Source organism: Bubalus bubalis, chromosome 21, assembly GCF_019923935.1.
Source record: "Bubalus bubalis isolate 160015118507 breed Murrah chromosome 21, NDDB_SH_1, whole genome shotgun sequence".
Lineage (NCBI taxonomy): Eukaryota > Metazoa > Chordata > Mammalia > Artiodactyla > Bovidae > Bubalus > Bubalus bubalis.
In genome coordinates, this window is record NC_059177.1 from 20,322,636 (window position 1) to 20,335,234 (window position 12,599).

Below are 12,599 nucleotides of genomic sequence, written 5' to 3' on the forward strand. Positions count from 1 at the left end.
TGTGTGTTCTTGGGATCCCTACTAGGTACCCAAAGAGTTCTTATTTAGATCTCCTAAAAAATACCTGCAGATGAAGTCATCAAAATTGGGTCAGCTGGTTATTGAAAAAGTACCAGGAAGTAGTGACAAAGTTAAGTGTTTGCAACATCTGCACAAATATCAAAACTACCTTTGTCAGAAATAAAAAAAATAGACTACCAGGTGGTTTCTTCTCCATCAGAATTAGCTGTTTGTGGCCAATTAGCTGAAGCCAGGAGCTTCATTCTGAAACAAATTTCAGTTTTTTTCACTCCTGAAATAAGATATTTAAGAAGTAACATAACTTACAATGAAAATCGCACCAAAAGGCACAATTAGATTTTTCCAAGATTAAAGTTTATTTAAACATAGAGCAAATTTAAAAAAATTCCACAGTGAACATAAAAATACTGACCATCTACATTCTACTGTTAGTATTTTACTAATCTTGTTTTTGTTTTACATATCTATTCATCTGTACCTCTATGCATTAAACCTTCTCATGCTTACACACCTCACAGTCAATTGCAAACATCCATAAACAGCTCCCAAATATTTTAGCTGTGTGTGATTTACTATAATATTGTAGGTTACTACAGTGACCACCACACGGATCATATGCAGTGAGAAAGTAATAGATTCTTGAAGGGTGGGTTGCTGTGAAAAGACATATATCCTTTATGAGAACCTAAGCCAAGACTTGCTGATTCCCTCTCTTTGCTGAGTAACACTGAGTCTTGCAGATCTAGATGGGAGTGCTTGACTAGTTATGTAGATCATAATTACTGCTGTGTATTACAAGACACAGATGTTATTTAAACAAAAAGAAAATTTTTCATGTAGGACATGTAATTTGACTGAATCATGAGGCATTAGAAAGATTTCAGCACTGACACGCCTAGCACAGTGTTCTGCCCAAAGGAAATACTTAAACAATATATTTTCAAATCCCTTTTCAGATTTTCTGTGTATCCCTTCCTCATTCAGTATTCATCTAATATGACTAATCTGAACTGGTGTAAACATCTTTTGCTCCCCAAAGCCCTACTCACGTGATGCTCAAAGGCTATACAATATAACATGAAAAATTAAAATCTGCTTCTTCCCCACATTAGTAATGTGCTTCCGTTCTCTGCTTCTCATGCTGATGTTTAAATTATTGGGTACACATTTTGTAGAGTAGAAAGTATATAGTTTGATAACTTTTCCTTCCTGCCCTAGCATTTTTAAGAGTTAGAGTTTTTAAGTAAAGAGAATAAGTATTGGGACGGAAGTCTAACTAGTTGCTTCTAACATTAATATCCATAGATGTCAAATAATGAGTTTTTTGACTGGCATGGTGATTGCCTTTTAAGTGAAAGCATGTGTCTCTAGTCCTTGTCTGCCAACATTACAATTCTTAATTTTTCTTTTAGTTCCTGTAAAATAAAAACTAATAAGCTGGCACGAGATCCATCCAGAAGGTACCATTTTAACTGATTTTCCCAACTACTGGGCAATACAGTGACACAACAGTAAGTCTTAGTTTCTCCAACATGTGTGTGGTGAGCCACGTGTAAGCAAAGTGTCTGGTACATAGTAGACATTCTATAAATATTTTTAGATGTGCACATGGGCTTCCTTGGTGGGTCAGATTATATAAAATCTGCCTGCAATGCAGGTGACATGAGTTCAATCCCTGAGTCAGGAAGATCCCTTGGAGAAGGAAATGGCAACCCTCTCCACTGTTCTTGCCTGGAGAATTCCATGGACAGAGGAGCCTGGTGGGCTATAGTCCATGGGGTCACGAAGAGTCATACACAACTGAGCAACTAACATTTTCACTTTTTACATGTTAAACTATAATTTATTCCAGCAACAAAATCAATTTGAAATACATAAATATAATAGCATATTTAATATTATTTTATTATGAATAAAATAGACTACAATATATTATAAATATAATAACCTATGATAACAAATGAAATCAAAGACTACAACGGTATACAGAATAGGTAGGTAGTATATTCATTTCCTAGGATTGCCATAACAAATTGCAACAAACTTGATGGATTAAAAAAATCCAGATATTTATTTTCTCACGATTCTGAAGGCCAGAAGTCCAAAACCTAGGTGTCAGCATGACTGTCCTCCCTCTGGAGGGCTTTTGGAAGAATTACCTCACTTTTGCCAGATATTGTTGCCTCCAGACCTTCTTCCTGGCTGCATTACTCTAATCTCTACCTCTCTCTCCCCCTGGCTTTATCCTCTGTGTCTGGGACTCCTTCTCTTGAGTCCTTTATTTTAAAAGGGCTCTTTTCAGGACTTCCCTGTCAGGCCAGTGGTTAAGAATCTGCCTTCTGATTCAGGGGACACGGGTTTGATCCCTAGTAGGAGAGGTCTTATGCCAAGGGGCAACTAAGCACACACAACTAGAGCCCACATGCCACAACTAGAGAGCCCGTATGCTGCAAATACTGAGCCAGCGTGCCACAACTAAAACCCAATGTAGACAATTTTTTTTTTTTTTCAAAAAAGAACAATTATGTTTGGATACAGGGCACACCCACATTGGAGAAGGAGATGGCAACCCACTCCAGTATTCTTGCCTGGAGAATCCCAGGGACAGAGGAGCCTGGTGGGCTGCCATCTATGGGGTCACACAGAGTCGGACACCACTGAAGTGACTTAGCAGCAGCAGCAACACATCATAAACCTCATCTACACATTGTTAATTACATCTACAAAGATTCTCTTTCCAAATGAGGCCACATTCACAGGTAATAAGGCTTAGGGCATGAATACAAATATTTGTGGGCCACCATTCAACCCACTTGGATAAGGAAATGGCAACCCATTCCAGTATTCTTGCCTGGAAAATTCCATGGACAGAGGAACCTGGCAGGCTACAGTCCATGAGGTCACAAAAAGTCAGCCACGACTGAGCACATCAGCACATTCAACCCACTACTCATTCATATTTTATTATGCTCTCACAATGCTTGTCATGTAATAACACAATTGAAGAGAATATTGTGCAGCACAGCTTTTAAATTAACATACTATATTTAAGGAACTGTTGAGAAATATAACTGATGTATTTTTAACTTAAGCTGCAATTTTCATTTCTCAAAATCTTTGCTATGGATAGTGGATCTAGACCTCAAATCATCCAAAAATGTAACAAACTGTGGTTGTAAAGAAAATTCCATAATTTACCTCTAACAACATTAAAACTACCATAGTTCTTAAAATGGCAATTCTAATTAGAGAAACAATCATCAGGGCATCTCCTCTGAGGAGCTGGAATCCCTCAGCAATTTTTCAAAAATATCTGTATCTAAGGCTTTTGGTCACAGAGCTGAAATCAGTATAGGAGAGAGAAAGGAGTTAAAGTACAAATCATATATCTGATAGCTTTTACTGTTGTTTTTTTTTTTTCCCCTTTATAATTGAAAACATCAAATGAAATATGTGGATTGAATACTTCTTCAGTAATTTAGTGACAATTGAACTTGGCACATTTAAAAATTTTTATGTAATCAATTGCTTGAATTCAAATAAATTTACTTTCAAGGTTATCTACTCATCTGCCATTTTATGAGCTACCTCTAGGTTAAAGGCTCTCTGGAAACCTAACACAACTATTTGGGTGGATAGTCAGAAAGGCACATACGTTAAACCAATGGCATGATATAGATTACATAGGTTTGTCCAAAAAAAATCATAATTTTGGAGCTACATATTAGCAAAATGATCACACTTTCATTTTATTTGGTTAGCATTGCCTCCAGATTGGTGCTGTACATTGGCTGATCATCTTAGTTTTTTCATGCCTACTCTTGTCTTTTGCTCATTTTCCCTAAGGATTTTAGAAGGATGTTAATCAGATGCCTTCAAACCAAAAACTGAATTTCACAGGGTATGTGAAGATGGGAGTAAGAGCTGTTAGATGCACTGGACAGTGTGAGACAAGACACAGAAGCCAAAGATGTCCAAGAGACCCACAGAGGAAGGAACAGAAGAAGACCTGCTGGTTGTTTCACAGCAGAATGCAAAGGGAAGTGGATAGGACATGAGCTGGGAGGGGAAGGCATGGGTCCTGGAGAGGGTAGGGGAAATGGTGAAGATTGATGGAAACATCTAGCATGAATGCCCAAACCTCTACCACTGAGCAGCAAATGGTTGAGATAAATTTCTACATCTCCCAACTTTATATGATGGTCTTTATGAAGGAGTTAGTTCCCTGTTTGTGTCCTATATAGTCCAGCCCACCCTTACATTGATCGTTATTATTGGTTAGTCGTTAAGTCATGTCCAACTCTTTTGTGACCCCATGAACTGTCAAGAGCCTGCCAAGTTCTGTCCTTGGGATTTCCCAAGCAAGAATACTGCAGTGGGTTGCCATTGTCTTCTCCAGGGGATCTTCTCAACCCGGGGATCAAACCCATGTCTCTTTCATTGGCAGGCAGATTCTTTACCACTGAACCACCTGGGGAGCACTCTTACACTGATTCAGTTCAGTTCAGTTCAGTTCAGTCGCTCAGTCGTGTCTGACTCTTTGTGACCCCATGAATTGCAGCATGCCAGGCCTCCCTGTCCATCACCAACTCCCAGAGTTCACTTGAACTCATGTCCATCAAGTCAATGATGCCATCCAGCCATCTCATCCTCTGTTGTCCCCCTCTCCTCCTACCCCCAATCCCTCCCAGCATCAGAGGCTTTTCCAATGAGTCAACTCTTTGCATGAGGTGGCCAAAGTATTGGAGTTTCAGCTTTAGCATCAGTCCTTCCAAAGAACATCCAGGACTGATCTCCTTTAGAATGGACTGTTTGGATCTCCTTGCAGTCCAAGGGACTCTCAAGAGTCTTCCCCAACACCACAGTTCAAAAGTGTCAATTCTTCGGCACTCAGCTTTCTTCACAGTCCAACTCCCACATCCATACATGACCACAGGAAAAACCATAGCCTTGACTAGACGGACCTTTGTTAGCAAACTAATATCTCTGCTTTTCAATATGCTATCTAGGTTGATCATAACTTTCCTTTCAAGGAGTAAGCATCTTTTAATTTCATGGCTGCAGTCACCATCTGCAGTGATTTTGGAGCCCCAAAAAATAGTCTGACACTGTTTCCACTGTTTCCCCATCTATTTCCAATGAAGTGATGGGACCAGATGCCATGATCTTCGTTTTCTGAATGTTGAGCTTTAAGCCAACTTTTTCACTCTCCTCTTTCACTTTCATCAAGAGGCTTTTGAGTTCCTCTTCACTTTCTGCCATAAGGGTGGTGTCATCTGCATATCTGAGGTTATTGATATTTCTCCCGGCAATCTTGATTCCAGCTTGTGCTTCTTCCAGCCCAGTGTTTCTCATGATATACTCTGCATAGAAGTTAAACAAGCAGGGTGACAATCACGTGCAAATTATTACTAGGGATGAGAGCTCTGAGGGAAGTGAACATAGTCCACAAAGTAATAACAAAGGTATGCTTTAAGCACTTGAGTTGAACTGGAGAAGGGAAGGCTTCACTAAAGAAGTGAATCTACACTATTGATACAATATATATATAACAGATAACTAATGAGAACCTACTATGTAGCACAGAGAATTCTACTTGATGCTCTGTGGTGACCTACATGCGAAGGAATTCCAAAAGAGAGGGGATATATATATATATATATATATATATATCTGATTGACTTTGCTGTACAGTAGAAACTGATTCAGAAGGCAATGGCAACCCACTCCAGTGTTCTTGCCTGAAGAATCTCAGGGACGGAGGAGCCTGGTGGACTGCCGTCTATGTGGTCACACAGAGTTGGACATGAGTGAAGCGACAGTATCAGCAGCAGCAGCAGCAGAAACTAATTCAACAGTGTAAAGCAACTATACTCCATGAGAATCTAATTTATAAAATTTAGAAAGTGAATCTAGACCTGAGATATAAAGTAATAAGTAGAATTTACAAGTGAAAGGAGGAAATGGGGAAATTGGATGAGAGAGAATGGCCATATGGTGGAATGTGCAAAAGATGGGTGAGAAGTGGGAGCTTGGTAGAGTTCAGGAACCAAAGATGACCAGTGCATCAAGACCTTAGAAGCTAACAGGGAAAGTGGCAGGACAAGAGGCCAGGGAGTAAGCAGAGCCCTCTGCCTACGTCTGTTTCTCAGCCTTGACTAAGAATATCATCACCTAGGGAAGGTACATGGTTGGATGAGCATGCCCTTCTATTACTGGTGGAACAGAACAAGTTGAAAGAACATCATTATTCATTGGATCCAGCTTGTCAAATACACATTTTCCTCCTTTTGAGGCTTTATGACAACAGGTTGCTTTTCTTTTAGCTGGGACTTCATTTACCTTAATCTGTCTTCTGTTATAGTTTCTGGTATCCTTGTTTAATCCCCTCCATTAGATTGTAAGCTCCCAGCCTAGCACTCTTATAATAAATATTTGTTGAGTGCAAAGAAAAAGCTTGCAAATACCAAGTTTATCTGTGGATTTGCAGTAGAATACCAGATCCATTGGATCCTGGTGTCAGTTCAAATTCTGCTTGAAATGTGTGAAATATATTTTGGGTCTTTGGAGTTCCTTGGTTCTTTATATATTAGCATTCTTTCATAGTTATTATTCTTATTTTTGTTTTATTTTTTATTTTATGACATTATCTTATGTATTCTATATTCCAGATCTTATATTCATTCATTCATTCACTCATATTTATGTATAAATTCATATATATATATATATATATATATCACACTTGGTACTAGAAAACATCTAAGGCATAATTCATGAGAATAAATTAATAGGTCTTCCATCAATATGAGCATATTATTCAGACTTCTGGGTCTCCATTTGTCGATGGTGGTGATAATATTGACTACCTCACAGAACCTCTATGAAGGTTCAATGAGATCAGACACATAAGGTACAATATCTTGTAATATAGAAGTCCTGCATCCATGCCATCAACTGTTATTATTTCTATAAATGTTATAATGATGATGATGATGATGGCGGCAGTGGTTGTGCAGGAGGTATGGGGATGTCTTTGTGAGTTACAGAATTGATATCCTTTCTATGTACTACAATTATTTTTGGCATTAACATAGTTAATCCACCATTAGTACTGAGTATGACATTTCAGGTATTTTGAATCTGAATATGGAAGTAAAATCATGAATAACAATAATTGGTACCATTTATTGAATCGCTGCCAAATGCTAAATTTTTGATTAGTACTTTGTATGTACTAACATACAAAGCAGGTTTCCCTGATAGCACAGTTGGTAAAGTATCCCCCTGCAATGCAGGAGACCTCGGTTCATCCTGGATTGGGAAGACCACCTGGAGAAGGAATAGGCTTCCCACTCCAGTATTCTTGGGCTTTCCTTGTGGTTCAGCTGGTAAATAATCCTCCTGCAATGGGGGAGACATGGGTTCGATCCCTGGGTTGGGAAGATCCCCTGGAGAAGGGAAAGGCTACCCACTCCAGTATTCTGGTCTGAAGAATTCTATGGACTGTACGCAAAGAGACGGACACTACTGAGTGACTTTCACTTTCACCTTTACTTTGTATGTATTAGTTTGTTCCATACATCAACCTTGCAAGGCAGGGATTATTGGCTCTATTTTATGACTGAGAAAAGTAAGGCTTAGATAGAAATCTGCCAAAGGCACATTGATTATAAACTATGACATCTATGTCTGGTTCCATTAGGGGAAACCGGAATAATCATTTTTTGTGCATGTGATTCCTCTGAACCACTTTAGGAAGCCTCCATATCAAATTCTGAGAGATCTACCTCCCTGGGTCAGTGTACAGCTTATTCTAGTACTTGCATATTTTATTAATATCTTATGTTTACTCATCTCTGTTTCCAACATTCTGATTCTTCCTTAAAGACAAAGTGAATGGGATTTATATACATATTCCTTTCTATTGAACACAAGGTCAAACACATTGAATAAATGAGTGAGAAAGAATGACCAATATGCTCATACCCACTCATATATATGCCATCTTGAAATGCAAATCCAGCTGTTTAGTTTTAATGGCATAGAAACTGTTGCAACAATGGTTGGATTAGATGGACAGTAACTATACTTCTGGACTGAACTTCAAGAGAACCTGGATCTAGTTCTGGATCACTGTCACTAACACTTTTAATTCTTGATAAATTTTTTAGCATCACAGTTTCCTCATATCTAAACTAGCACCATAGGACTAGATTACTTCAAAAAACAAAACAAAAAAACCTCACCCTATTTTGACATTTGATGACTCTGGAATTTAAACCAATTCTTCTGGGGTGGAGGGAGTGGAAAAAAAATAAATAAATAAACCAATTCTTCTTTCCTCCCTATGCAAATAGAACAGTATACCTCCCAGCCTACCATACAGATAATTCTGAGGAGCCTTGGGTAAAAGAAACATGTGAGGAATCCTCCCATTTCTCTCTTCCTCTGTCTCAACAATCAGAAGCAATATGTTGAGATGGCAGAGCAATGTGATGGAAGTAGGGTCCGTGTATTAAGACCACTTCTTGGAAGAAGCTGGCCTGGGGAGTGGGGATTTCCCTGAGAAGAAAAAAGGTCAAGTTCAGGACTGACCATCTAAAGCCTAAATAATCTACTTAAATTGAGAAACATGGAGATGAGAAAGCAAAGAAATAATGATTTAAGAAAATATGTAAACAAATGCTATGTGCGGTCACTGGCATAGAGTGGAAGAAAAGCTTCATAAGATTTTTTCCAATCATTTTATTGTCAAAGAAATCTTAATTAAAAATGAAAAAAGGCCTGTGACTTAACATCAAACTTAAAATGCTTCTTGGTCCACCACTTCTCATGGAGTGAGAAGGCTGAGTGGCCTCCAAGAGGAGCATATGCCTAAGGTAAACTTTGACTGTGGCCAAGAAAGAGAATGAGATGAAAGAACATCTAAGAGGATGAAACCAGGTACCGTGGAAAACAATGGCAATCTTGAAAGCTAACGGTTTTGAGGAGATGGAATTACAAGATAGAAACAGATGTGAACTTTGCTTGATGATGGGCAATCCATAACAGCTGGAGCCAAAGCAGACATTGTATGAACCAGATACACACTTTTGTGAGTTAAGCCTATGAGCTTTGAGGGTTGATGCGTTATCCCAGCACAGACTAGCTTAACTGGAATATTACAGCTCTATCTTCCATTTTTATAAAACAGTAAGTTGTATCTTCCCAAGTACACATTTGGTCCCTGATTTTGTGCAACACAGTATTGACACCTGGTTCTTGATGACCCGCAGATTCCCAGATAAAGCACAAAGGAAAATATCTTCCTTAAAGCAAACTAGGGCACTGGGCATCTCCAAGAGTAGGTCTAATAAAACTTCCCCAAATACCTAATGGATATTCAGAGAATGAAATGCTTAGAAAAGTTGGATCACTTTCCTGCTTTCAAAACATTACTTGTGTTGTTGTAAACAGGAAAAATCATTCTTCCTCTCAGAAAACCAAAGACTTGTTTCGTTTTTCATGTAGGTTTAAATCTATCAGAGACTCAAAGTAGGAAACATGTGTCCATGCTTCAGGTTCATTTAAAATTAGTTGTAATAGACCTGTACTTAATTCCTTTTGTTAATTTATTTAATTAGAGGGTAATTACTTTACAATATTGTGATGGTTTTTGCCATACATCAACATGAATCAGCCACAGGTACACATGTGTCCCTCCATCCTGAACACCCTTCCCACCTGCCTCCCCATCCCATCCACTTAATTCTTTCTGAGATAAGGGATGTAAATGTGTGTGAGTCTGTGTGCATATGCATCTGTGTATGCATGTCCCGATGACTATTATAAGTTTATTTATGATCTGATAAGTTACTTTGGCAAGGCATGTCCTTCTATTCCAAGTATTGCATGACAACATTGTGAAACCAAATCTCGAGCTATTGAAATGCAGCTCACCTTTGAGTGAGCATCCTGGTTTGTCACTTAGCAGTGATTAAAAGCTTGGGAGTTGCTGTGCTATAAGTGTCAAGCTGAGAGCCCACTGGAGACCAAGTCCACTAACATGCAAGAGGCCCTGAGAGTATATTTTTGAACTCAGTCTCTGATCTCACCAACAAGAAGCACCAATACACTCAACTTTGCAAAACTTAAAACTCTCTCCCATTTATCACAGAAATCAAATGCCTTGTATTTTTTCCCCTACCAATTAATGACTTACTTTATTCATCTGTACTTCCAGATGGCCCTTGAGAAGTTTGTGGATTTTGAAAGATTTTTCAATCAATGTTTAGGAGTATGAATCAGTGTGGCAGACATCCGAGACTCAGCTGAATGTGTAGGTCAGACTAGATCCATAAATGGTATTTCAATGATCTTCCTTCATACTGTGTGTTTCAAGTGGAATGTCAGCAGGCCATTCTTTTCAGGCTGCCATTGCACATTTCAGTGACAGTGCCATGCACACACATAAAAGAGTCAGCACAGAACCCCCACGTTTGAGGGAGCAGCTGTAGGAGCAGCAGCAGCATAGCTACCATTTAGTGAGTTTACTAGTTGCAAGGCATGGTTCTTCTACAAGCTTTAAAAAAGATATTTACTTAACCATCAAATTACCCTTATGATATCTATTCCCATTTTATCAGTGAGGAAATAAATGAGCATCAAAACATCCAGGATGTCAGACTTTTCTCCATAATGATCTTCAAAGCTCACTTACGGAGCTGCCACAACAAGCAATATAAAAGCAGACTGGAGAGTGGCAAGTAAAGCAGGAATTTTTTTTTTTCTATATATAGATTAAGTTGCCTCTCTACATGAGAGTTGAGTCCTCCATTCTTGCATCCTGGATGAGAAGCATTCTTCTTAAAATGAGCTCTAGTACGGAAGGCACAGGAGGGCCTCGGTCGCTTGAGACTGTAGTAATTCAACTTATGGTTAGATGTTATCCTAGCAGAGTTTGAAATCAGCCTTAAGATGAGCTTGCACACACACATTTTCAAAATAACCTATTCAAAAAAGCCCCAAAGAAGTTAAATAGTAAGTTAAAAGCCTTTATTATTTCAAAAACTTAATTTCCTTTAAATTCACCCTAGCTTTTAAATATTATGATACTCCCAGATATGCTATCTTAAAAAAAAAAGTAGAAGTGCTAGCCTGCATCCTAAAATTGCTAGAATTCACATAGCTTTTCTTATATTTGGGAAGCAGTTTAATATATATTTTAGGGCATTGCCTTCACAGCTAGAAAAGTGAGGCTCAGAGGTTTAATAACCTGCTGTACATATCAGGATGGGCAAAGTTATACTGCAGTAATATCAATGCAGGAATCTCAGTCTTAAACCACTCAGTATATTTCTTCCTTATGGTTGGTAAGAAGGTTCAGGTGAACAAGGTCACTCAGGAACTCAGACTGATGGAAGTTCCCTCCACACATGTATGTCTGTGAATGCAGAAGCAAAGAGCCTGGAGAAACACAGGGTGGTTCTTAAAGATCCTGTGTATCAGTGGTGTGTATCACCTCTACACACATGTCATTGGCCAGAGTAACACAAAGGCCAAGTCTAACATCAGTAGTGCGAAGACAAGTGCAAGTCTCCCCACTTTGCCATCTTTCGTCTGCCTCTCAAGTGCCTTCTCCACCTACTTCTGTTCCCTAAAACCATAGAACCCATAACCCTGCACTCCCATGTCTTCTGGGATATTGGAGGAAGGAAGGGAAGTCAGGTGAGGCTGTTTAATCCCTGGTCACCTCCAGATGATGTCACCTCCAGCCTGCTGTATGTCTCGACCTGAGGCCACTGCTCTCTGGGCTTCCTTCCCTGTAGCATTCCCGCCTTGCAAGTTCTGTCCTACTCCCTGAGCTCATCCATTTACATTTTGATGAGTAACAGCATCTCTACATTTGAACCCTAAGTTTTTAGACTATTACATTTATATTCCGCACTGTCTTAATTAATAGTCTCTTTGTAAATAACAACACCTGGATTTCTCCTAATTTGGGTGCACCACCTGTTTTCTGTTGGGACACTGAAAGGGCAGCAAATAATAGAGAAAAATAATCCAGGCTTCTGTGCTGTCCTGTGGTGACACAGTGGTGAGCGTAGGAAAGAGGGATTATTAACCATATCTCACTGATCTTCAGAGAGGAAACGGCAACCCACTCCAGTATTCTTGCCTGGAGAATTCCATGGACAGGGGAGCCTGGTGGGCTATGGTCTGTGGGATGGCAAAGAGTCGGACGTGACTGAGCACACAGCACACTGATCTTCAATGATAATACATCAGGAATTATCCTGTGAAAGAACATACTTGCCAAATAATTAAAACCACGGTATTTCTTACCTGCATATGCCCCAGGTAAGTTTAAAGTTTTTTGTTTGTTTGTTTGTTTTTTAAGTAAAAACTTAAAACTCTAAGGATATCCTTTAAGACATTGTTGGGAATATTAAACAAAAATTGTCTGCTCTTTCCCAAATAATCACTGTCGTTATTTGCCCAAAGTGATTCCTAAATAGTAAAGCAAGAGTCCAAGAGATGTGCTTTTAGATACCCAATATATTAAACATTGATTATATTGGCAGTTTTATCTAAAA